General features: G+C 36.8%; 1 non-coding gene across 1 annotated transcript; it reads left to right on the top strand.

The window, feature by feature from the left end:
• Window positions 1-20,425: 20,425 nt before the first annotated feature.
• On the top strand, window positions 20,426-20,533 carry LOC148576415 (small nucleolar RNA R71). Its single transcript, XR_015904559.1, has one exon. It is a non-coding gene; the product is annotated as a small nucleolar RNA R71 (small nucleolar RNA).
• Window positions 20,534-22,709: the final 2,176 nt, after the last annotated feature.

Raw genomic sequence — 22,709 nt, 5'->3', positions numbered from 1 at the left:
CAAAAATCATCAATCCAAATTAGTAACAATGTAACATTTATATCATCAGTTTAAATAAAATATATCTAATAATTACATAATATATTTATTATAAATATAAAAAATATAAAAAATCCAAAAAATGTATTCTAAATTTAGATATGCCGCTATATATTATGGGATCCCGTAATTATTTTAAAATATAAATATTTAGATGGTAATATTACTATGCGAGAATTATTCATTTAATCAATTTTATTCTGCTGCTACAAAAACTCTCAAAAATAGTTTTATTTAGACAAAAGGTTATGATTATATTATAATAATAAATTTATCCCCTCGATATTTAATGAGCTAAAAACACAACAATTCCATTTGGATAGCAATAAGCTAACAATAAGTATAGTTATTAAAATTGAACCAATAATCAAATCGGTTAGATTGTTGGGTTATTAAATTATTGGTTTAATCAATAAATTATAGGTTGAATCGATTGATTCAGATATAATTAAATAATTATATAAAATTTTATTTTATTTTTTATTTTCATAATAAATATTTTTTTAATTTTATTTTGTATTTAATTAATTATTATTTTTAAATTTTAATAACTTATTAATTAGTTTATATTTATTATATTTTTTAAATATTTACAAAAAAAATAAAAATAATAATTATAGAAATAAAAAATATATTATAATTCATAAAATATTTTTTTAATTTATAAATATAATTTAATTTTATTTACATAATATATTTAATAAAAAATATGTATAAAAAATAGGACTTGTTAGGTAGACAATGACTTTTGTGAATAATGTGAACAATGGGCTCTAAAATTACACACTATACCTTCAAATTACCTACCTAAATCTTAATATTAGAATTACCATTCGTACACCTAATAAATTTAACATCTGATATATCTATTATTCACATTATTTAGTATTTTTATTATTTACCTATACTTTTTCTAAAAAATATTTTTTTTAGTTTAATCGGATTTGATTGGATTTGACAGAATCGGTTTAAATCAATTTGAATAGGATTGACAAGATTTTATCGAATTTGACTATATTTGATTGAATTAATTTTTAAATCAGTTCAAATGATAAAGCAACCCAAATTTATGAAGGAGCGAGGGACTGGATTTCTGATCCGTCCAAATGGGACCAGATTTGATAACTACGGTGCATGTGGAGGAGGTAACAAATGCTTACATTCTTATACATACTTATATACTCTTAATTAAAGCATATGCTGAAGTTGAAGGATGAAACCATCAAGACAGGAAGACTCAAAATTACTCACTTCTCTTCCAACTTGATTCTCATCATCCATCACAGTCTTAACTCTTAACAGCTTTGCACACACTCTCTTTGCTAAACAGCACATCTTCTTCGCCTTTTTCCACTAACCTCAACTTCCTTGGCTCACCATATATAGCTGGGGATGCAAAGTAAGCTACAGTTGCTGGGCAAGCCATGGATACATTGCTGTGCAGAGAAGAAGCATCATCCATGGCTGACTAAAAGTAAAGTGATGTAATTGGTATGTGCTGAGATTGTGACATGTTCATGGTGACTCTATAAAAGAAGCATAACAATAATAATAATAATGGTTTTTAATTAGCACGAGTCAGTGATGTTCAAGGTTGCGAGAACCGGATCGGTCAATAAACCAGTGAAGTGATTGGTTCACTAGTTTAATGGTTTGATTGAAATTCAAATGGAGTTCAACCGGTTTAATTAAATATTAAATAAAATTATTAAAAATTTAATATATAATTTTAAATATTTAAATTTCAATAAATTTTAACCTAATAAAATTTAAAATTTCAATTTATAACCTAATAATTAAAACTAACAATCAATTCAGTAATAACCACCAACCATTGAATTTGCAAATAAAATTTAAATTTAAAACAAACATAATCATAATTTAAAAAAAAAACAAATAGAATTACAAAAACATATGAAATCAAACAAACAGACTACCAAATCAAACTGCAGTAACATTAAAAACATAACAAAAACAAAATCTAAAACTTAAAAAACAGAATTACACAAACCTGATTAATTCATTTAATTAACAAAATAAAAAAAAGCTAAAAAAGCAGAAGACAGGAATGAACGAAAATTAAATACAGAAGATAGCAATCAAAAACCAACAATTAACCTAGAAAAACAAGCTAACAATTAACATAATTAAATCCCAAAAAAACAGCAATTAACTCCCAAAAATGAAACTAAAGTAGGATAGGGATGAATGTTTACAAACTCAGAATTCAGTAACTCAAAATAACCAGAAATTAGCAACCTCAGAATAAAAAATCAGAAAACCAAATAAAAGTACAAAACAAGCAACATTAAATTAAAGACCGGCGGCGAAGGAGGAATCCAAGTGACGGCGACGGAAGAGGAAAAGTGAGATTGGGCACAGAGGGGATCGAAGACAGGCTTGACGCGCAAGAGAGGGGATCGACGATGAGGATGGAGACACGATTTCAGGGTGGCCGATGACAATGAGGACAGAGGTGTCGACCCCAACAGCAAGCATATATACCTGGCGACGCGAGGTGAAGCGATCTAGGAGAAGAGAATCGCGACCGCGGAGCTCGACGCTGGCTAGGGAGAAGAGTTCGTTAGTGACGGCGGCACTGGTCGTTGGCTGCTGCTGTTGGCGATCTGGGAGGGAGAGAGAGCTGCTAGGGTTTCGTGAGATCAGAGAGAGGGAGAGAGGGGCTGAGTGGTAATGGGTCGTGGCCTCGTGGGTGTGTGCCAGAGAGAGAGGGGGTTTAATATATTTTTGTTTTATTTTTTAAATTGAAAATCGAAAAAAAAACCTTCCAGTTCAAACGATTCACCGGTTAACCGTCGATTTGACCGGTTTTTTACCGATTTTTTGCCAAACGATTTTTTATCTCAACCGATCTGACTAGAAGACCAATTTTCGATTAATCCAGTTGAACCGGCCAATCCGATTCTGTTTTCAGAACACTGGTGATGTTAAATATAAAAATGAAATTTTAGCGAAAAAAATTAAATGGCCAAAACACTATTGGACAACAAAAATATAAAGTAAAATTTTAGCAAGTAGGACTAATCATATGTTTATGATTACATGACACATTTAAAATAGAAAAAATGAATGCTTATCAATACATCATTACTACTATTACTACTACTCCTATTACTAATAATAATATGAGTGAACTACTAATCCGTCCCCTATCCATTTCACAGAATGACAAAGCAACCCCTGACGAATAAAGCAATCCACTTCGATCCCTGTCCCATACTTCCGTGACACAAGGCGGTCCCTGTGAGTGAATTTCAAGTAACTACGAACAGAAAACGCTGAGCTGTCACGGTGAGCGTGTGTTGGCTTGCTGATGTGGATGAATGCTGCTGATGTGGACACCTCAAATGGTCAGGGGGTTAATTGTCCCCATTCACCTCAACCAAAACAACCTCCCTCTTCCATCTTCGCTCAACTGCTATGCCAGAATGGAGGAATAGCCACCACCGCCCACCTCCGCCATCCCCAACGCCCACACCCAGAGTTACTGGCGGTGGAGTAAGCAAGACTTCTTTCTGGAGCCCTCATTCCAAAACTTCACCACCTACCGGGTCGCCCATGCCTCCGCGTGCCCCGTCTAAGGGATCGCCTCCTCAATCGCTCCTCTGACAACAACGAGCTCAACGTCCTCCCTCACGCTAGCGAGAATCCCATGCGCCGCTGCCTCACTGCCTAGGACCTCACCTGGCTAGCTTTTGGCTCCTTCGTCGGCTCCGTAATCTTCGTAATCACCGGCCAGGAGCCCCGCACCGACGCCGGTCCCGTCATCGTTCTCACCTCTGCCATCTCTGGCTTCTCCGCCCTCCTCTCCGCCCTCTACTACACCGACTTCACAGTTGACGTCCTCGTCGCTGGCGGCTCTTTCTCCTTCCTCCACATCGAGTTTCGTGACTTTATTGCCTTCCTTGCCGTCGGAAACATCCTCCTTGAGGCTATTGTAGGTGCTGTCGGCCTCGGCCGTTCATGGTCCCTTATTTTGCCAGTATGATCAAGAACGATCTGACTCAACTCCATTGCCACTACGCTTGTTGTTGTGTTCATCATCGTAGTTGGATTTGTTCACGGTAAAGCCTTAAACTTGATGCCATTCTTCCCTATGGGGATGAAGGGAGTGTTCAATGCTACTGTGGTTGTGTATTGGTCTTATACAGGCTTCAACATGGTGGCAACTATGGTTGAGGATGGCGGAGGTTGGTTGGGGATGGCGGAAGTGGGCGGTGGTGGCGGTTCCTCCATTCCGGCATAGCAGTTGAGTGAAGATGGAAGAGGGAGGTCGTTTCGATTGAGGTGGATGGAGACAATTAACCCCTTGACCATTTGAGGTGGATGGGGACAATTAACCCCCTGACCATTTGAGGTGTCCACGTCTACAGCATTCATCCACATCAACAAGCCAACACACGCTCACCGTGACAGCTCAGCGTTTTTCGTTCGTAGTTACCGGAGATTCATCCACAGGGACCGCCTTGTGTCATGGAAGTATGGGACAGGGACCGAAGTGGATTGCTTTATTCGTCAGGGGTTGCTTTGTCATTCTGTGAAATGGACAGGAACCGAGTTGGTAGTTCACTCTAAGGATTTATCTATTTTTTGTCTTAAGAATATACGTTAAGATTATAAATTAAAAATTTTTTATTGAAAATATAAAGATTTATATTTTTAATGTATTTGTTTTGTATCTATTAAATAAAAAAAATTAAAACCTTCTACTAATGATAGTTGTGTATTCTAAGACACATATTAGTTAAATCCTAATATTAATAATAATTGGATAATTTTTTCTACGATCATTTATGAGGCTATTTAAGCTCTAAAAATTATATTGACGGAAATATAAAAAGAAATTGTTGTTAAAGAGTTCCCAAAAGATTATTAGAAACTTTGGATTTGAGATAAGAGTTAAGTTAGCCTAATTGACCTCATATATTTGATGAAAACTTAATGATGCCTTTGATTGAAAATGGATGGAATTGAGTGTTTGAATAAGTATTCGACCATGTTTGAAAGCTTGAAGTGAATATGAATGCTTAACGTGTGAATGGCCGAATGTACATATTCATGAAGTATTATGTTTATGTCTATGTTATCGAGGATTTAATTTCAAAAATGAAAAGATTGGATGCAAGAAGGATAAATGTGAATGTTACAAGAGAAACTCTTGAGTATGTGTCACATCAATAAGGAGAAAGAAGAGGGAAAAATTAAAAGATACTAAAAGACAAAGGTTAAATTTAAGAAAGTAAATTAGAGGAAAAAAAAATCATTATGAAAATATAAGAAAACAAAATGGATTGGGAAAAAGTAGAGGTTAAATAGATAAATATACTAAGGATTGGGAAAAAGTGAACAAGAAAAGTGGATAACGGAAATTCTGGGGTAAACATATGAACAAAGAAGATCTAATGACAAAAATATAATTTTATAAAAGATTTGGAATAAAAATTGTAATTAAAATAAGGCAAAAAGATAAAATGGTTATTTTTTAAAAGATTAAAATTAAAATAGTAATTTAAATTTATAAGAGATAAAATAATTTTTTTTTTTTTTGTAAAACATTGGAACTTAAATGATAATTTAGAATTATAAAAAATAAAATTGTAATTTTGTATGTCAGCATTCTCACTACTGATATCTCTAACTATTGAAGTTTAAGAGCATAATGATAAAATTATAATAGTTCATTAGGCATAATGGTATTTTTGTAAAAATTTAGGGTAAAATAATAATTTGAAGTGATCATGAATAAAATAGTCGTTTAATAGGACAAAATGATAATTTGGAACGTCAAGGGGATATTATGATCATTTAACGACAGCCTAGGGATAAAGTGATAAGCTTGGATAGTGGAAGGGGTCAAAAGGTCATCCTAAGAAGAGGTGAGGATAAAATGGTAATTCTAAAGACTAAAGGATAAATCATTTATAAAAAATAAGGACAAAGATATAATTTTAAAAGAAACAAGACATAAAGGTCAATTCATAAAAGGTTGAAATGGATGGTAAACTGAAAGACTAAACGATGTAAAAGTCTTTTGTATAAAAATTAAGCGCATAATGATAATTTTAGAACTTGAAAGAGATGAATGTCATTTTGTTTAAAAAATAAGAACAAAATAGTAATTTTAAAGCCAAAGGAATTAGAAGTCATTTATTAAAAGATTGGGGTAAGATAGTAATTTTAAAGTTTAAAGAGAGTCACCAATTTAATGAGAGACTAAAGATAGAATGGTAATTTGAGGCAAAGAATGATTGAATAGAAATTTTTTTAAAAGAATGAGACATCTTGAAATAGAATACTTATTAATGAATAATCTTAAAAGTTTTGTAACAGAATGATTATGATTAAAAATCTCAAGAATGAAGAATGAATAAATGATAAACTAAGATAAAAAAAACTGAGAATGTATTTAATTGAATAATATAGGACAAAAAAGTCTTACATTAGGATTATATTTAACTGAATGATGTAGGATAAGAGGTCCCATACTCGAAATGAAGGAATGTACCATAAAATATGATCTTAAAAATGATTAAAAAAAAGATTAAAATACACTAGAATTTACTACAAGAAAAATGTTGGGTATGGTCGGATTTAGCATCGTAAAGTAGCGGCAGATTTACTGTCGGATTCTATTTTTTACGGTAAGTCTGCCGATAATATTTGGAGGGAAAATAAGTTAAATTGGTGCGTCCTTTACCGTCCGAAAAATCCAACGGTAACTCTAATTAGTGAAACAATGCATTTTGGTGACCTGCAATGGTTTGTCATCGGAATTTTTCAATAGTGAAAGGGGCGTAAATTCAAATCACAAACCTCTTCCCCCTCATTCGAACCCTCACCACCATCCCCCCCTCTCTCTCTCTCTCTCTCTCTCTCTCTCTCTCTCTCTCTCTCTCTCTCACTCTCTCTCTCTCACTCGCCCTCCACTCGCCCTCACTCTTGCCATCTGTCGCCACCGCCGAGACCACTGCCATCGCCAGTGAACCCTTTACGACAACCCGTGCTTCTTCTCCTTCTTTTCCTCCCTCTTTCTCGCTCCTTCTCCGTCACCACCATCTGCCGTCACCATCATTTGCCACCACCACAACTTTGGCGACCACCGTTGCAACATCTACCTCTTCCCTTATTTCTTGCTCTATTCTTTATTATAGGTTCTTGAGCAACTCTTTTCCAATTCTTTTAATTTTAGTTTAGGCTTGAGTAGAATTTTAATTTTAATTTTGAATCAATTTCAAAGTTAGTTCAGTTTAGTTTTCTAATCTTAGTGGATGTAGGTTGATTAATTTAGGTTAGATTCAATACATTAGGTTTTGAATGGTTAAAGTGTTTGAAATTGTCTAACTGTGTTAATTGCTGCTTTGATGACTATTTTGCTGAGAAATTGTTACTGAGATTGTTTGATAATTGTTTAATTTTAGTTTAATTTAGTTTAGGTTTGATTAGAATTTCAATTTTAATTTTGAATCATTTCAAAGTTAGTTCAATTTAGTTTTTCTAATCTTAGTGGATTTAGGTTGATTAAATTATGTTAGATTCAACACATTAGGTTTTGAATTGTTGAAGTGTTTGAAATTATCTAATTGTGTTAATTTCTATGTTGATGACTGTTTTGCTGAGAAATTGTTGTTGGGATTATTTGATAATTATTTAATTTTAGTTTAATTTAGTTTAGGTTTGATTAGAATTTTAATTTTAATTTTGAATCAATTTTAAAGTTAGTTCAGTTTAGTTTTCTAATCTTAGTGGATTTAGGTTGATTAAGTTAGGTTAGATTCAATACATTAGATTTTGAATTATTGAAGTGTTTAGAATTGTCTAATTTTGTTAATTGCTATGTTGATGGCTGTTTTCCTGAGAAATTGCTATTGAGATTGTTTGATAATTTGATTTTTGCAGACATGACGACAGGTAGAGGTGCCGTGGATCAGGCTACTGGTCGTGGTCGTAACCGTGGTCAGGCAGAGGAAGGGTTTCTTCCGGCACCCCCGGCACTTCTGGATCCTCTCCCTCTACTCCAACCACCGTGGTAACGCCACAGGTTGCGAGTTTAGTGGACTAGCCATTCATCATGGTTCCTAACCCCAACTACGTACATCCATCTATGGCGACAATGCCACCTCATATTACTTAGCAACCCGCATCCACGTCGACGTCGCTTCCAGCAACGGATGCCACGGCCCCAGAGTCCAGCCATGAAAGTGAGGCAACAGCTAATGCACCTCCACCACCTCCCATCTACAGTTGACCATTTTGCCTGATGGCGGCACGGGGTAAGTATAATGTTCAGTCTCATGTATTTCCTGTTTATGGTTATCGCTGAAGGTGCCTAAAAATTTAATCTAGTTTAGTGGATTTTGGTTTAAATGCTGGTTAGTGTTTTTAAGTTTCAATAATTATGATTAACTTTATTACTGAAAGTTTCTGAAAATTGATTCTTGTCTAGTATATTTAGGTTGATTTGGTTGCCTGGTTAGTGTTTCATGTTTCAATGATTATGGTTGTTGCTGAAAGTCCTTGAAAATTGATTCCTATTTAGTGGATTTAGGTTGATTTGGTTGGTTAGTTAGTGTTTTTAAGTTTCAATGATTATGATTAACTTTATTGCTAAAAGTTCTTAAAAATAGATTCATGTTTAGGGGATTTAGGTTGATTTGATTTGCTGTTTAGTGTTTTTTGTTTCAATGATTACAGTTGTTGCTGAAAATTCCTAAAAATTGATTCATGTTAAGTGAATTTAGGTTGATTTGGTTGCCTGGTTAGTGTTTTAAGTTTTAATGATTATGATTCCTGTTTAGTAGATTTAGGTTGATTCTTGTTTGTGGGTTGTTAGGTTTGCACCAAACAAAAACGCGTGTACTCAAGAGATGAGTAATGTCATCAAGGTGATGTATGACCAAACTTGGCCCAACTACACGAAAATCTCCGCTGAGATCCGGGAGTGATGGTTTCAGAAACGAGCAGTAGTTACTTTTTTTTAGTTTCAAACTTTTTTAGCTAGTTTATATATTCTATCTTGCTTAACTAATTTTAAAGTTTCTTTGTTGCAACTACACTATAGGTGGGACGTTGAGCACGATCCACTACAAGAAAATAAGCTTTTTTTACCACGCTTTTAAAGTGTGCCAAAAAGTACAAAAAAGCGTGACGATAGCTTTTCACCACACTTTTTGAGCTATCGGCACGCTTTTGAAAGGATCACATCTACAAGCGTGCCAGTTGCTCTATTGCCACGCTTTTATGGATCTATCAGCACGCTTTCTTTTTTGCCACGCTTTCATCTGTTGCCACGCTTTAAAAGCATGGCCATATGTATAACCCTATAGCTACGCTTTAAAAATGTTCCAAAAAGTGTACATATCGCCACGCTTTTGAAGCGTGCCCAGATTGTTTGTTTTGGCTACGCTTCTAAAGGGTGCCTGTAGGATTAGATATGGGTATGCTTTTAAAGTGTGCCAGTAGGGTAATATATGACTATGCTTATTAAGCATGGCTTTAATGACAACGAGATATGGGTATGCTTACAAAGTGTGCCAATAGTGTTACTGAATTTTAAAAGTAAGCATTTTTCTTTTTATTTCTTTATATTAAAATTTTTCTTTTGCAGCCAACATGAATTAAATTTTAAGCATTTCAATCATAAAAGCTTCAACAGTGCGAATCATAAATACAATAAAAAGAGACATATATAATTACATATAACGATTATGAACTACTAACTAACTAGTTGGTGATGTATTGTTGCCCCATGCTTAGCTTGTGTGTCAATTAACAAATACAAAAGATGACAATTTTCACTATACCTTATTAACTATATTTCTTGTGCGCAACGTATAGTTGAGTTACATTTTTTACACACTACTCCAAAATAAAGTAAAGGAAAGATGAACAGTAACACTTCTGCAAATCAGAGTGTATATATAAACTATAAAGCTTGTGAATGATGAGAAGTTAGGTGAATAGTTGATACCATCCACTATGTGCTTGAAGAGAGAAACTCTCGCGCGATCTAGAATTTTCACAAATAAGTTCCCGTTGTAAGTATAGCTTCTAGACCGACAAGAATTCCTTTCTTACAAACGTTTTGGTTGTCACAAGTAACAAACCCCTAAATAAATTGATAACCGAAGTATTTAAACATCGGGTCGTCTTCTCAAGGAACTGCAGAGAAGTATGTTCTTATTATTGGTTATGAGTTTATAAATTGGGATTTTAAAAGTAAGGAACGAGTAATTTAAATGACAATAAAATAAATGAATAACTATAAAATAAACTATTGGCAGGTATGGGAATTTGGAATTTCTATCCTAGTTATCCTTATCAGGTGTGATGAGAATTGGATTTTAATTCCACTTAGTTAAGTCAAGTGGACTAATTAGATTGATCCTCAAGTCCTAGTCAATCCCTGTGGGAAGACTAGCTTTAGAGCGATCTAGAATAATTAGAAATTTGCCAATTTCAACCACTGCTGAGTTTGACAACTCAAGTGTTACCAATTAATCAACCAAAGCCAAAAGGAAAAAATTGCAAATTATTAATGTAAATAAAAGAAAGCAATCATAATTCTGAAATACCTCAAATTATATTAAATAGAAAATCAAATCTAAATATGAGTGGTTCATAAGCCAATTTGGCAACAAAAGTAATTAAAGGAAAGCATTAGAATATCTGAAAGCAAAGGGAAATATATAAAGTAAAGGAATATTGAACCTGATAAGGAGTTGGAATACTAAATTGAAATAATAAGAAATCCTAATCCTAAGAGAGAGGAGAGAACCTCTCCCTCTAAAAGCTACATCTAAACTATAAAAAGTGAATAATTGGAGAGCTCTCCCTGAATGGATGCATTCCCCCACTTCATAACCTCCAATCTGTGCCTTCTGGACTTGGATCTGGGCCAAAAAGGGCTTTAGAAATCGTTGGGGGCATTTTCAATAATTTCTAGTGCGTGGCGTCTGTCACGCGTCTGCGTGGGTCACGCGGTCGCGTCATCTGGAGTTTTCCTTATCACACATTCTCTTCGGTCATGCGTCCACGTCATTTGTGTTTTACTTAAGGCGCGCGTCCGCGTCAGTCACGCGTTCGCGTCGTTGTCTTTTCGCGCTAAGCATGCGGCCGCGTCGTCCATGCGTTCGCATCGCTGCCAGTTTCTTCAAAAACTCCATTTTGTGCTTTCCTTCCATTTTTGTATGTTTCCTTTCCATCCTTTAAGTCATTCCTACCTTAGAAGATCTGAAACTTCTCAACACACAAATCATGGCATTGAATGGTAATGAAGGGTAATTAAAATAAATAATTTTAAAGCATAGGAAACATGTATTTCACATATATCACATAATAAGGAAGGGAAAGTAAAACCATGCAATTTACATGAATAAGTGAGTGAAGGATTGAATAAATTACCTAAATTGAGCACAATACATATCATAAAATATGGGTTTATCAACCTCCCCACACTTAAACAATAGCATGTCCTCATGCTAAGTCCAAGATAGAGAGTAAGGTAAGGTTAAGGTGGTGAAATCTCATGCAATGCAATCTATTCTAAATGCAACTACATAAATGAGTCATGCAATTCTAATCTTTATTCGCTTGTATATAAAACTTACATGTAGTTAAATTAATTCACATTCTCAAGGAATCATATATGCATAGCCAACGATAATGTTAAGGCACTTTTACAAATGAGATGGGTAAAAAATATTTTTTTTAAACTTGGAAGACAATTAACAATTTAAGCAGAGATATATGGTGATGAGCTATTAAACCCTCACTAAATTTTGTGTTTACTCTCTAGTCACTCAGTGTTTATTGGGTTAATCACTCTATTATTCTTTTTATCCTTACTTTCTATAACTTTGTTCTTCATCTAACCAATCAACAATTATAGAATACAGTCATACAAAAATCATGAGGTTTTTTTCAAGGTTGTAATGGGGCCAAGGTAAAGGTAAGGGTACATGTATAAGGCTAAGTGAGCTAATAAGTGAATCCTTGACTAGTCTAAGATCTCACCTAACATACATATTTTGTAATTCAAAGCTTCTCATCCTATTTGCCCAGATTTTCTCACTTTTGTATTGCAAGCTCATGCATTAACTTAAATTTTATCCCATGTGCATTGATTCTTTTTAATTTGCAATTGGGGAAATTTTTTGTATCCCTTTTATTTAAATAAATTTTTTTAATGCACATGGTAATTCAATTGATTTCACATGAGCATGCTTCCCAAAATTTTTATTTTGAGATATGTTTATTCTTTTTAACTTTCTACCTTTGTTTCTATCATCCATGTTCCCATAAAGTTTCCCACACTTAAACAATACACAATTTCTATCTTAAGCTAACCAAGGATTCAACTTGGGATTTTTTTTTATTTTGTTTTTCTGCTTAAGGCTAGTAATATAGTTTATAGAACAAGAGGGGATTAAAAAGCTCAAGGGGGCTAACAAGGGTGATGTAAAAGGTAGGCTTATTTGGGATAGGTGAGCTTAAACAAGTAATGGCCTCAATCATCTCTTAGTATGTATCTATACTCTATAATTGGACATATAGATTAAAACAAAGCAAAGAACATCAGAATAAAAAGAAGGGCAAAACACACAGGAATAAAAATTATGGTTTGAATGTAACCATACAATTAAACTCAAAACTCACAGACTGTGTGTTCTCTAGCTCAAAAATCATATATCAGTTATATATGTCATGCAAGTAAAATTTAAGAGTTCCCATTATTCTCAATGTAAAATTTCTTGGGTGGCTTTAAAGTTTTAGTGTTCCTCCTTGATGAAATGTTGTTAACTAACTAACATGTTATGTTCTATATACAAGGTGTGGATTGTTTTTATTCTGTTAAAGTCTCTAGTTTACTTCCTTTGTATTTTCAATTTAAACCAAACTAATTAATCCACATATTCTATAACCAATAAGTTGGAATTGCAACTAAACTAACTGGCTAATGGTATAAACTAAAGTGCAAAATGCAGAAAGTAGAGTAAAAACACATGAAAAGAACAATGTATAAGTACTGAAAGATAAAAATAAAAATAAAGATAAAAATACAGAAAAATAACCAAAATAAAAATAAAAGAGTCTGTAGTGGTTCACCAAAAAAATGCGCCAGAGATGGCGACCTCCCCACACTTAAAATAAAGCATCGTCCTCGATGCTCACTCAAGCTGGGTGTGAAGGAGTGTCATCACTAGAAGGATGGGCTGCTGGAGTCTCGATGGTGGTCTGAGGATCTGTAGACTGGATGAGGGTAGGTGGGTCTGTCTGCTGGAGAGGGGGCTCTGACTGGATAGGAATATCTGGATCTGCGGCCTGAATCTGCTATGGCTCCTCCCGCTGTGGTGCAGCCTGCTCCGGTCCTGTCTGTGCAGCTTGGGTGGGTGTCTCCTCCTCGTGAGCATCCTCCTCCACCTCAGATGTATCAGAAGGGGTGTCAGGCTCAGAGGGGATGTCGCCGCCGGAACGGATCATCAACTTGACGTGCTCATAGCGTCGCTTGTTGCGACGCTCCATACGGTCCAAGCGGGTGAAGAGGCGATGCACCAAATGGTAAATAGGCGCAGGAGCAGCTGGAGGTGCAGTGGGTGGGGCTGGTGCAGCAGTGGAAGAAGAGGGGGCAGCCGAAGGTGTGACTGTCTCATCAGAAGCAGGAAGGAATGAAGGTCTGTATCCTAAAGCCAGAAAGTTCCTGCTATGAGGAATGATCTTCTTGCAGTCCGCAGCAGGTGGCTTCTCATCAGCATCCTCCCAAGGCACGTCAGCTCGACGGCCTAGCTGGGTGACCAGATAAGGGAAGGGGAGGGTGCCTCTGACATGGACCCTGGCCATATAGTGCCGGATGAAACGAGGCAGATACAAGTCCTTACCCTCCATCACACACCAGAGGAGGGTAATCATAGCAGCAGGCAGCTCCGTCTCATGAGTGCTCGGTGGTGCACGAAATTGTGATCATCAATGGCGCCAACAACTTGGTACGCACAATTGTAATCTCAACTCTTTATCACAACTTTGCACAACTAACCAGCAAGTGCACTGGCTCGTCCAAGTAATAAACCTTACGTGAGTAAGGGTCGATCCCACGGAGATTGTCGGCCTGAAGCAAGCTATGGTCACCTTGTAAATCTCAGTCAGGCGGATTCAAATGGGTATGGTGAATTGATAATAAAAACATAAATAAAATATAAACTGGGATAGAGATACTTATGTAATTCATTGGTGAGAATTTCAGATAAGCGTATAGAGATGCTTTCGTTCCTCCTGAACCTCTGCTTTCCTGCTGTCTTCATCCAATCATTCCTACTCCTTTCCATGGCAAGCTTTATGTAGGGCATCATCGTTGTCAATGGCTACATCCCATCCTCTCTGTGAAAATGGTCCAATGCGCTGTCACTGCATGGCTAATCATCTGTCAGTTCTCGATCATACTGGAATAGGATTTACTATCCTTTTGCGTCTGTCACTACGCCCAGCACTCGCGAGTTTGAAGCTCGTCACAGCCATCCCTTCCCAGATCCTACTCGGAATACCACAGACAAGGTTTAGACTTTCCGGATCTCAGGAATGGCCGTCCATGGGTTCTAACTTATACCACGAAGATTCTAATATCTCGGACTCGGTCCTCTGTACTAGATATCTAAGAGATATTCATTCTAGCTTGTTTGCATGTAGAACGGAAGTGTTTGTCAGACACGCGTTCATAAGTGAGAATGATGATGAGCGTCACATAATCATCACATTCATCATGTTCTTGGGTGTGAATGGATATCTTAGAATAGGAATAAGCTTGAATTGAATAGAAAAATAATAGTACTTTGCATTAATTCATGAGGAACAGCAGAGCTCCACACCTTAATCTATGGTGTGTAGAAACTCTACCGTTGAAAATACATAAGTGATGAAGGTCCAGGCATGGCCGAATGGCCAGCCCCCATAAAGGTCTAAGATAGCATAAAACTGATCAAAGATCTAATCCGAAGATGTAAATACAATAGCAAAAAGTCCTATTTATACTAAACTAGTTACTAGGGTTTACAGAAATGAGTAAATGATGCAGAAATCCACTTCTGGGGCCCACTTGGTGTGTGCTTGGGCTGAGCATTGAGCTTTACACATGTAGAGGCTTCTCTTGGAGTTGAACGCCAGTTTGTAACCTGTTTCTGGCGTTTAACTCCACTTTGCAACCTGTTTCTGGCGTTTCACTCCAGAATGCAGCATGGAACTGGCGTTGAACGCCAGTTTGCGTCATCTAAACCCGGGCAAAGTATGGACTATTATATATTGATGGAAAGCCCTGGATGTCTACTTTCCAACGCAATTGAGAGCGCGCCATTAGGTGTTTTGTAGCTCCAGAAAATCCACTTTGAGTGCAGGGAGGTCAGAATCCAACAGCATCTGCAGTCCTTCTTCAACCTGTGAATCTGATTTTTGCTCAAGTCCCTCAATTTCAGCCAGAAAATACATGAAATCACAGAAAAACACACAAAATCATAGTAAATTCTAGAAATGTGAATTTTAATTAAAAACTAATAAAATTATACAAAAAACTAATTAAATTATACTGAAAACTGTGTAAAAACAATGCCAAAAAGCGTATAAATTATCCACTCATCACAACACCAAACTTAAACTGTTGCTTGTCCCCAAGCAACTGAAAATCAAATAGGATAAAAAGAAGATAATATACTATAAATTCCAAAATATCAATGAAACTTAGCTCCAATCAGATGAGCGGGACTTGTAGCTTTTTGCCTCTTGAATAGTTTTGGCATCTCACTTTATCCATTGAAGTTCAGAATGATTGGCATCTATAGGAACTTAGAATTCAGATAGTGTTACTGATTCTCCTAGTTCAGTATGTTGATTCTTGAACACAGCTACTTTATGAGTCTTGGCCGTGGCCCTAAGCACTTTATTTTCCAGTTTTACCACCGGATACATAAATGCCACAGACACATAACTGGGTGAACTTTTTCAGATTGTGACTCAGCTTTGCTAAAGTCCCCAATTAGAGGTGTCAAGGGTTCTTAAGCACACTCTTTTTTTTGCTTTGGACCTTGACTTTAACGGCTCAGTCTCAAGTTTTCACTTGACACCTTCACGCCACAAGCACATGGTTAGGGACAACTTGGTTTAGCCGTTTAGGCCAGGATTTTATTCCTTTAGGCCCTCCTATCCACTGATGCTCAAAGTCTTAGATCCTTTTTATTACCCTTGCCTTTTGGTTTTACGGGCTATTGGCTTTTTCTGCTTGCTTTTTCTTTTTCTTTCTTTTTTTTTCGCTATTTTTTTTTCTGCAAGCTTTTGTATTCACTGCTTTTTCTTGCTTCAAGAATCATTTTTATGATTTTTCAGACTATCAAAAAACATTTCTCCTTTTTCCTTATTCTTCAAGAGCCAACATATTTAACATTCATAAACATCAACTTCAAAAGACATATGCACTGTTCAAGCATTCATTCAGAAAACAAAAAGTATTGTCACCACATCAAAATAATTAAACTAGTTTCAAGGATAAATTCGAAACCATGTACTTCTTGTTCTTTTGTAATTAAAATATTTTTCATTTAAGAAAGGTGATGGATTCATATTCATAACTTTAAGGCATAGACACTTAGACACTAATGATCATGCAGTAAAGGCATAAACATAAATAACATATAAGGCTCAAAAACCGAAAAACAGAAAATAAATAGACAAGGAGATTAAGGAATGAGTCCACCTTAGTGAGGGTGGCGTCTTCCTCTCCTTGAAGAACCAATGGTGCTCTTGAGCTCCTCTATGTCTCTTCCTTGCCTTTGTTGCTCCTCCCTCATGGCTCTTTGATCTTCTCTAATCTCATGGAGGATGATGGAGTGCTCTTGGTGCTCCACCCTTAGTTGTCCCATGTTGGAACTTAATTTTCCTAGGGAAGTGTTGATTTGCTCCCAATAATTCTGTGGAGGAAAGTGCATCCCTTGAGGCATCTCAGAGATTTCATGGTGAGGAATTTCCTCATGCTCATGTTGAGGTCCATGATCTCTTATTTGCACAATCCTTTTCTTAGTGATGGGCTTGTCCACTTCAATGAGGATGTCTCCCTCTATATCAATTCCAGCCGAATTGCAGAGGTGGCAAATAAGGTGAAGAAAGGCTAACCTTGCCCAAGTGGAGGACTTGTCAGCCACCTTGTAGAGTTCTTGAGGTATAATCTCATGAACTTCCACCTATTCTCCAATCATGATACTATGGATCATGATGGCCCGGTCTATAGTAACTTCAGACTGGTTACTAGTAGGAATGATTGAGCGTTGAATGAACTCTTGCCATCCCTTAGCCACTGGTTTGAGGTCATGCCTTCTTAATTGAACCGGCTTGCCTCTTGAATCAATTTTCCATTGAGCTCCTTCCTCACATATGTCTATGAGGACTTGGTACAACCTTTGATCAAAGTTGACCCTTCTTGTGTAGGGGCGTGCATTCTCTTCCATCATTGGCAAGTTGAATGCCAGCCTTACATTTTTCGGACTGAAATCTAAGTATTTTCCCCGAACCATGGTGTGCCAATGCTTTGGATTCGGGTTCACACTTTGATCATGGTTCCTAGTGATCCATGCGTTTGCATAGAACTCTTGAACCATTAGGATCCCGACTTGTTGAATGGGGTTGGTGAGAACTTCCCAACCTCTCCTTTGGATCTCAAGTCGGATCTCCGGATACTCATTCTTTTTGAGCTTGAAAGGAACCTCAGGGATCACTTTCTTCTTGGCCACAACTTCATAGAAGTGGTCTTGATGGACCTTTGAGATGAATCTCTCCATCTCCCATGACTCAGAGGTGGAAGCAATTGCCTTCCCTTTCCTCTTTCTAGAGGTTTCTCTGGTTTTAGGTGCCATAAATGGTTATGAAAAAACAAAAAGCTATGCTTTTACCACACCGAACTTAAAATATTTGCTCGTCCCTGAGCAAAAGAAAAAAGAAAGTAGTAGAAAAAGAAGAAAATGGAGGAGATGGGGGAAGAAGATGTATTCGGCCAAGGAGAAGAAGAGAGAGTTGTGTTATGTGAAAATGAAGAAGGAGTGAGGGGTTTATATAGGAGTGAGGGGGTGTGTAGGGTTCGGCCATTAGGGTTGGGTTTGGGAGGGAAATTAGTTTGAATTTTGAAGGTAGGTAGGGTTTATGGGGAAGAGAGGGTGGATGTGAGTGGTGAAGAGGTGATGGGAAAGAGTGATTGAGGTGATTGGTGAGGGGTATTTGGGGAAGAGTGTTATGAAAAAGTGTGAAGAGGAGAGAAGAAAATGTGGGGGTCCTGAGATCTTGAGGGGGTCCTGTGGGGTCCACAGATCAAGTGGGGTCAAGGACTTAACATCCCTGCTCCAATTAGGCGTGTAAAATGCCCTTGCTGTGCAATCCTAGTGTTTAACGCCAGACTGCTGCCTGTTTCTGGCGTTAAACGCCCAAATGTAGCTTGTTTCTGGCGTTTAACGCCAGGTAGATGCTTGTTTCTGGCGTTAAACGCCAGCTTGGTTCCTGTTTCTGGCGTTTAAATGCCAGACTGCTCTCCTCCAGGGTGTGCTATTTTTTTCATTTTGTTTTTTTATTTTTCAGTAGTTTTTGTGACTCCACATGATCATCAACCTAATAAAACATGAAATAACAAAGAGAAAATAAAATAGATATGATTAAATAACATTGGGTTGCCTCCCAACAAGTGCTTCTTTAATGTCAATAGCCTGACAGTGAGCTCCCATGGAGCCTCACAGATAATCAGAGCAAGGTTGGAACCTCCCAACACCAAACTTAGAGTTTGAATGTGGGGGCTTTGATTGACTCTGCAGTGAGAGAAGCTTTTCATGCTTCCTCTCCATGGTTACAGAAGGAGATCCTTGAGTTTTAAACACAAGGTTGTCCTCATTCAGTTGAAGGATCAATTCTCCTCTGTCCACATCAATCACAGCTCTTGCTGTGGCTAGGAAGGGTCTTCCAAGGATGATGGATTCATCCTCATCCTTCCCAGTGTCTAGGATTATGAAATCAGCAGGGATGTAAAGGCCTTCAACCTTTAATAACACGTCCTCTACTAGTCCATAAGCCTGTTTTCTTGAGTTGTCTGCCATCTCTAATGAGATTCTAGCAGCTTGCACCTCAAAGATCCCAAGTTTCTCCATTACAGAGAGTGGCATTAAGTTTATTCCTGATCCCAAGTCACACAGAGCTTTCTCAAAGTTCATGGCGCCTATGTTACAGGGAATTAGGAATTTACCAGGATCCTGTTTCTTTTGAGGTAATTTCTGCCTATCCAATGCATTCAGTTCATTGTTGAGCAAGGGAGGTTCATCTTCCCAAGTCTCATTACCAAATAATTTGGCATTCAGCTTCATGATTGCACCAATGTACTTGGCAACTTGCTCTTCAGTAATGTCTTCATTCTCTTCAGAAGAAGAGTACTCATCAGAGCTCATGAAGGGCAGAAGAAGGTTTAATGGAATCTCTATGGTCTCTAGGTGAGCCTCAGATTCCTTTAGGTCCTCATTGAGGAACTCCTTATTGATCACTGAGCATCCCAGGAGGTCTTCCTCACTGGGATTCACGTCCTCTCCCTTCCTTGTAGGTTCGGCCATGATGGTTAAATCTATGGCCTTGCACTCTCTCTTTGGATTCTCTTTTGTATTGCTTGGGAGAGTACTAGGAGGAGTTTCAGTGACTCTTTTACTCAACTGGCCCACTTGTGCCTCCAAATTTCTAATGGAGGACCTTGTTTCATTCATAAAACTTACAGTGGCCTTAGATAGATCAGAGACTATATTTGCTAAGCTAGATGGATTCTGCTCAGAATTCTCTGTCTGTTGTTGAGTGGATGATGGAAAAGGTTTGCTATTGCTAAACCTGTTTCTTCCACCATTATTAAAGCCTTGTTGAGGCTTTTGTTGATCCTCCATGAGAAATTTGGATGATTTCTCCATGAGGGATTATAGGTATTTCCATAGGGTTTACCCATGTAATTCACCTCTGCTATTGCAGGGTTCTTAGGATCATAAGCTTCTTCTTCAGAAGATGCCTCTTTAGTACTGTTGGATGATTCCTTCAATCCATTTAGACTCTGAGAAATTATATTGACTTGCTGAGTCAATATTTTGTTCTGAGCTAATATGACATTCAGAGTATTAATTTCAAGAACTCCCTTCCTCTGAGGCATCCTATTACTCACAGGATTCCTTTCAGAAGTGTACATGAACTGGTTATTTACAACCATGTCAATGAGTTCTTGAGCTTCTGCAGGCGTTTTCTTTAGGTGAATGGATCCACCTGCAGAATGGTCCAATGACATCTTTGATAATTCAGACAGACCATCATAGAATATATCCAGGATGGTCCATTCTGAAAGCATGTCAGAAGGACACTTTTTGGTCAGTTCCTTGTATCTCTCCCAAGCTTCATAGAGGGATTCACCTTCCTTTTGTCTGAAGGTTTGAACATCCACTCTAAGCTTGCTAAGCTTTTGAGGAGGAAAGAACTTGGCTAAGAAAGTTGTGACCAGCTTATCCCAAGAGTTCAGGCTGTCTTTAGGTTGAGAGTCCAACCATATTCTAGCTCTGTCTCTTACAGCAAATGGGAAAAGCATAAGCCTGTAGACCTCGGGATCAACCCCATTGGTCTTAACAGTATCACAGATCTGCAAGAATTCAGTTAAGAACTGAAAGGGATCTTCGGATGGAAGTCCATAAAACTTGCAATTCTGTTACATCAGAGAAACTAATTGAGGTTTCATCTCAAAATTGTTTGCTCCAATGGCAGGGATTGAGATGTTTCTTCCATGTAAATTAGAATTAAGTGCAGTAAAGTCACCAAGTATCTTCCTTGCATTGTTGTTATTTTCGGCCATGTCTCCTTCTTTTTCGAAAATTTCTGTCAGATTTTCTCCAGAGAGTTGTGCTTTAGCTTCCCTTAGCTTCCTTTTTAGAGTTCTTTCAGGTTCAGGATCGGCTTCAACAAGAATGTTCATATCCTTGTTCCTGCTCATATGAAAAAGAAGAGAACACAAAAGAAAATATGGAATCCTCTATGTCACAGTATAGAGATTCCTTATGCAAGTATAAGAAGAGAAGAATGAGAAGAGGAAAAATTCGAACACCGAGAGGGGGTTGGGGTTCGAATTTTTGGGTGGAGGAGAAGTGTTAGTAGATGAATAAATAAATAGAAGGAGGTGAGGAAGAGAAGAATTCGAAAATTTAAATAAAATAAAATAAAAATATTTTAAAATTAAAGTTAAAATTTGAAAATTAAAATTGAAATCAAATTAAATTGAAATTAAAACAATTAGTTCATTGAAAAGAAAATTTGAAAAAGAGGGAAGGGATTTTCGAAAATTAGAGAGGGAGTTAGTTAGGTAGTTTTGAAAAAGATAAGAATCAAACAAAAAGTAAAGTGGTTAATTGAAAAAGATTTGAAAATCAAATTTGAAAAGATAAAAAGTTAGAAAAGATTTTGAAATTAAATTTTGAAAAAGATGTGATTGAAATTTATTTTGAAAAAGATTTGAAAAAGAATTTTAAAAAGATTTGATTTTGAAAATTAATATTTAGACACTAAGAATTCAAGAATGCATATGAAAAACAAGAAAAGACACAAAACAAGAAATTTTAAAGATCAAATAAGAAGACTTACTAAGAACAACTTGAAGATCATGAAGAATGCAATGCATGAAATTTTTGAAAATAGTTTTCAGAAAATTAAAAAGATGCAATTGACACCAGACTTAAAAACTGACACAAGATTCAAGCAAGAAACACAAAAATTATTTTTGATTTTATGATTTTATACTTTTTTTCTGGATTTTTCGAAAATTAATTTGGAAAAACAAAAAAGAAGAATTTTTTTTTGTATTTTTCAAAAATAAGAAATAAAAAGCTTAAAATTAAAATAAAATTACCTAATCTGAGCAACAAGATGAACCGTCAGTTGTCCAACCTCGAACAATCCCCGGCAACGGCGCCAAAAACTTGGTGTACGAAATTGTGATCATCAATGGCGCCAACAACTTGGTACGCACAGTTGTAATCTCAACTCTTTATCACAACTTCGCACAACTAACCAGCAAGTGCATTGGGTCGTCCAAGTAATAAACCTTACGTGAGTAAGGGTCGATCCCACGGAGATTGTCGGCCTGAAGCAAGCTATGGTCACCTTGTAAATCTCAGTCAGGCTGATTCAAATGGGTATGGTGAATTGATAATAAAAACATAAATAAAATATAAACTGGGATGGAGATACTTATGTAATTCATTGGTGAGAATTTCAGATAAGCGTATAGAGATGCTTTCCTTCCTCCTGAACCTCTACTTTCCTGTTGTCTTCATCCAATCATTCCTACTCCTTTCCATGGCAAGCTTTATGTAGGGCATCACCGTTGTCAATGGCTACATCCCATCCTCTCTGTGAAAATGGTCCAATGCGCTGTCACTGCATGGCTAATCATCTGTCGGTTCTCGATCATACTGGAATAGAATTTACTATCATTTTGCGTCTGTCACTATGCCCAGCACTCGCGAATTTGAAGTTCGTCACAGCCATCCCTTCCCAGATCCTACTCGGAATACCACAAACAAGGTTTAGACTTTCCGGATCTCAGGAATGGCCGTCCATGGGTTCTAACTTATACCACGAAG

Source organism: Arachis ipaensis, chromosome B1 (assembly GCF_059453495.1).
Source record: "Arachis ipaensis isolate K30076 ecotype BB chromosome B1, ASM5945349v1, whole genome shotgun sequence".
Taxonomy (NCBI): Eukaryota; Viridiplantae; Streptophyta; class Magnoliopsida; order Fabales; family Fabaceae; genus Arachis; species Arachis ipaensis.
The sequence above is the reverse complement of the archived record's forward strand: the minus strand, read 5'-3'. Positions and strand labels throughout refer to the sequence as shown.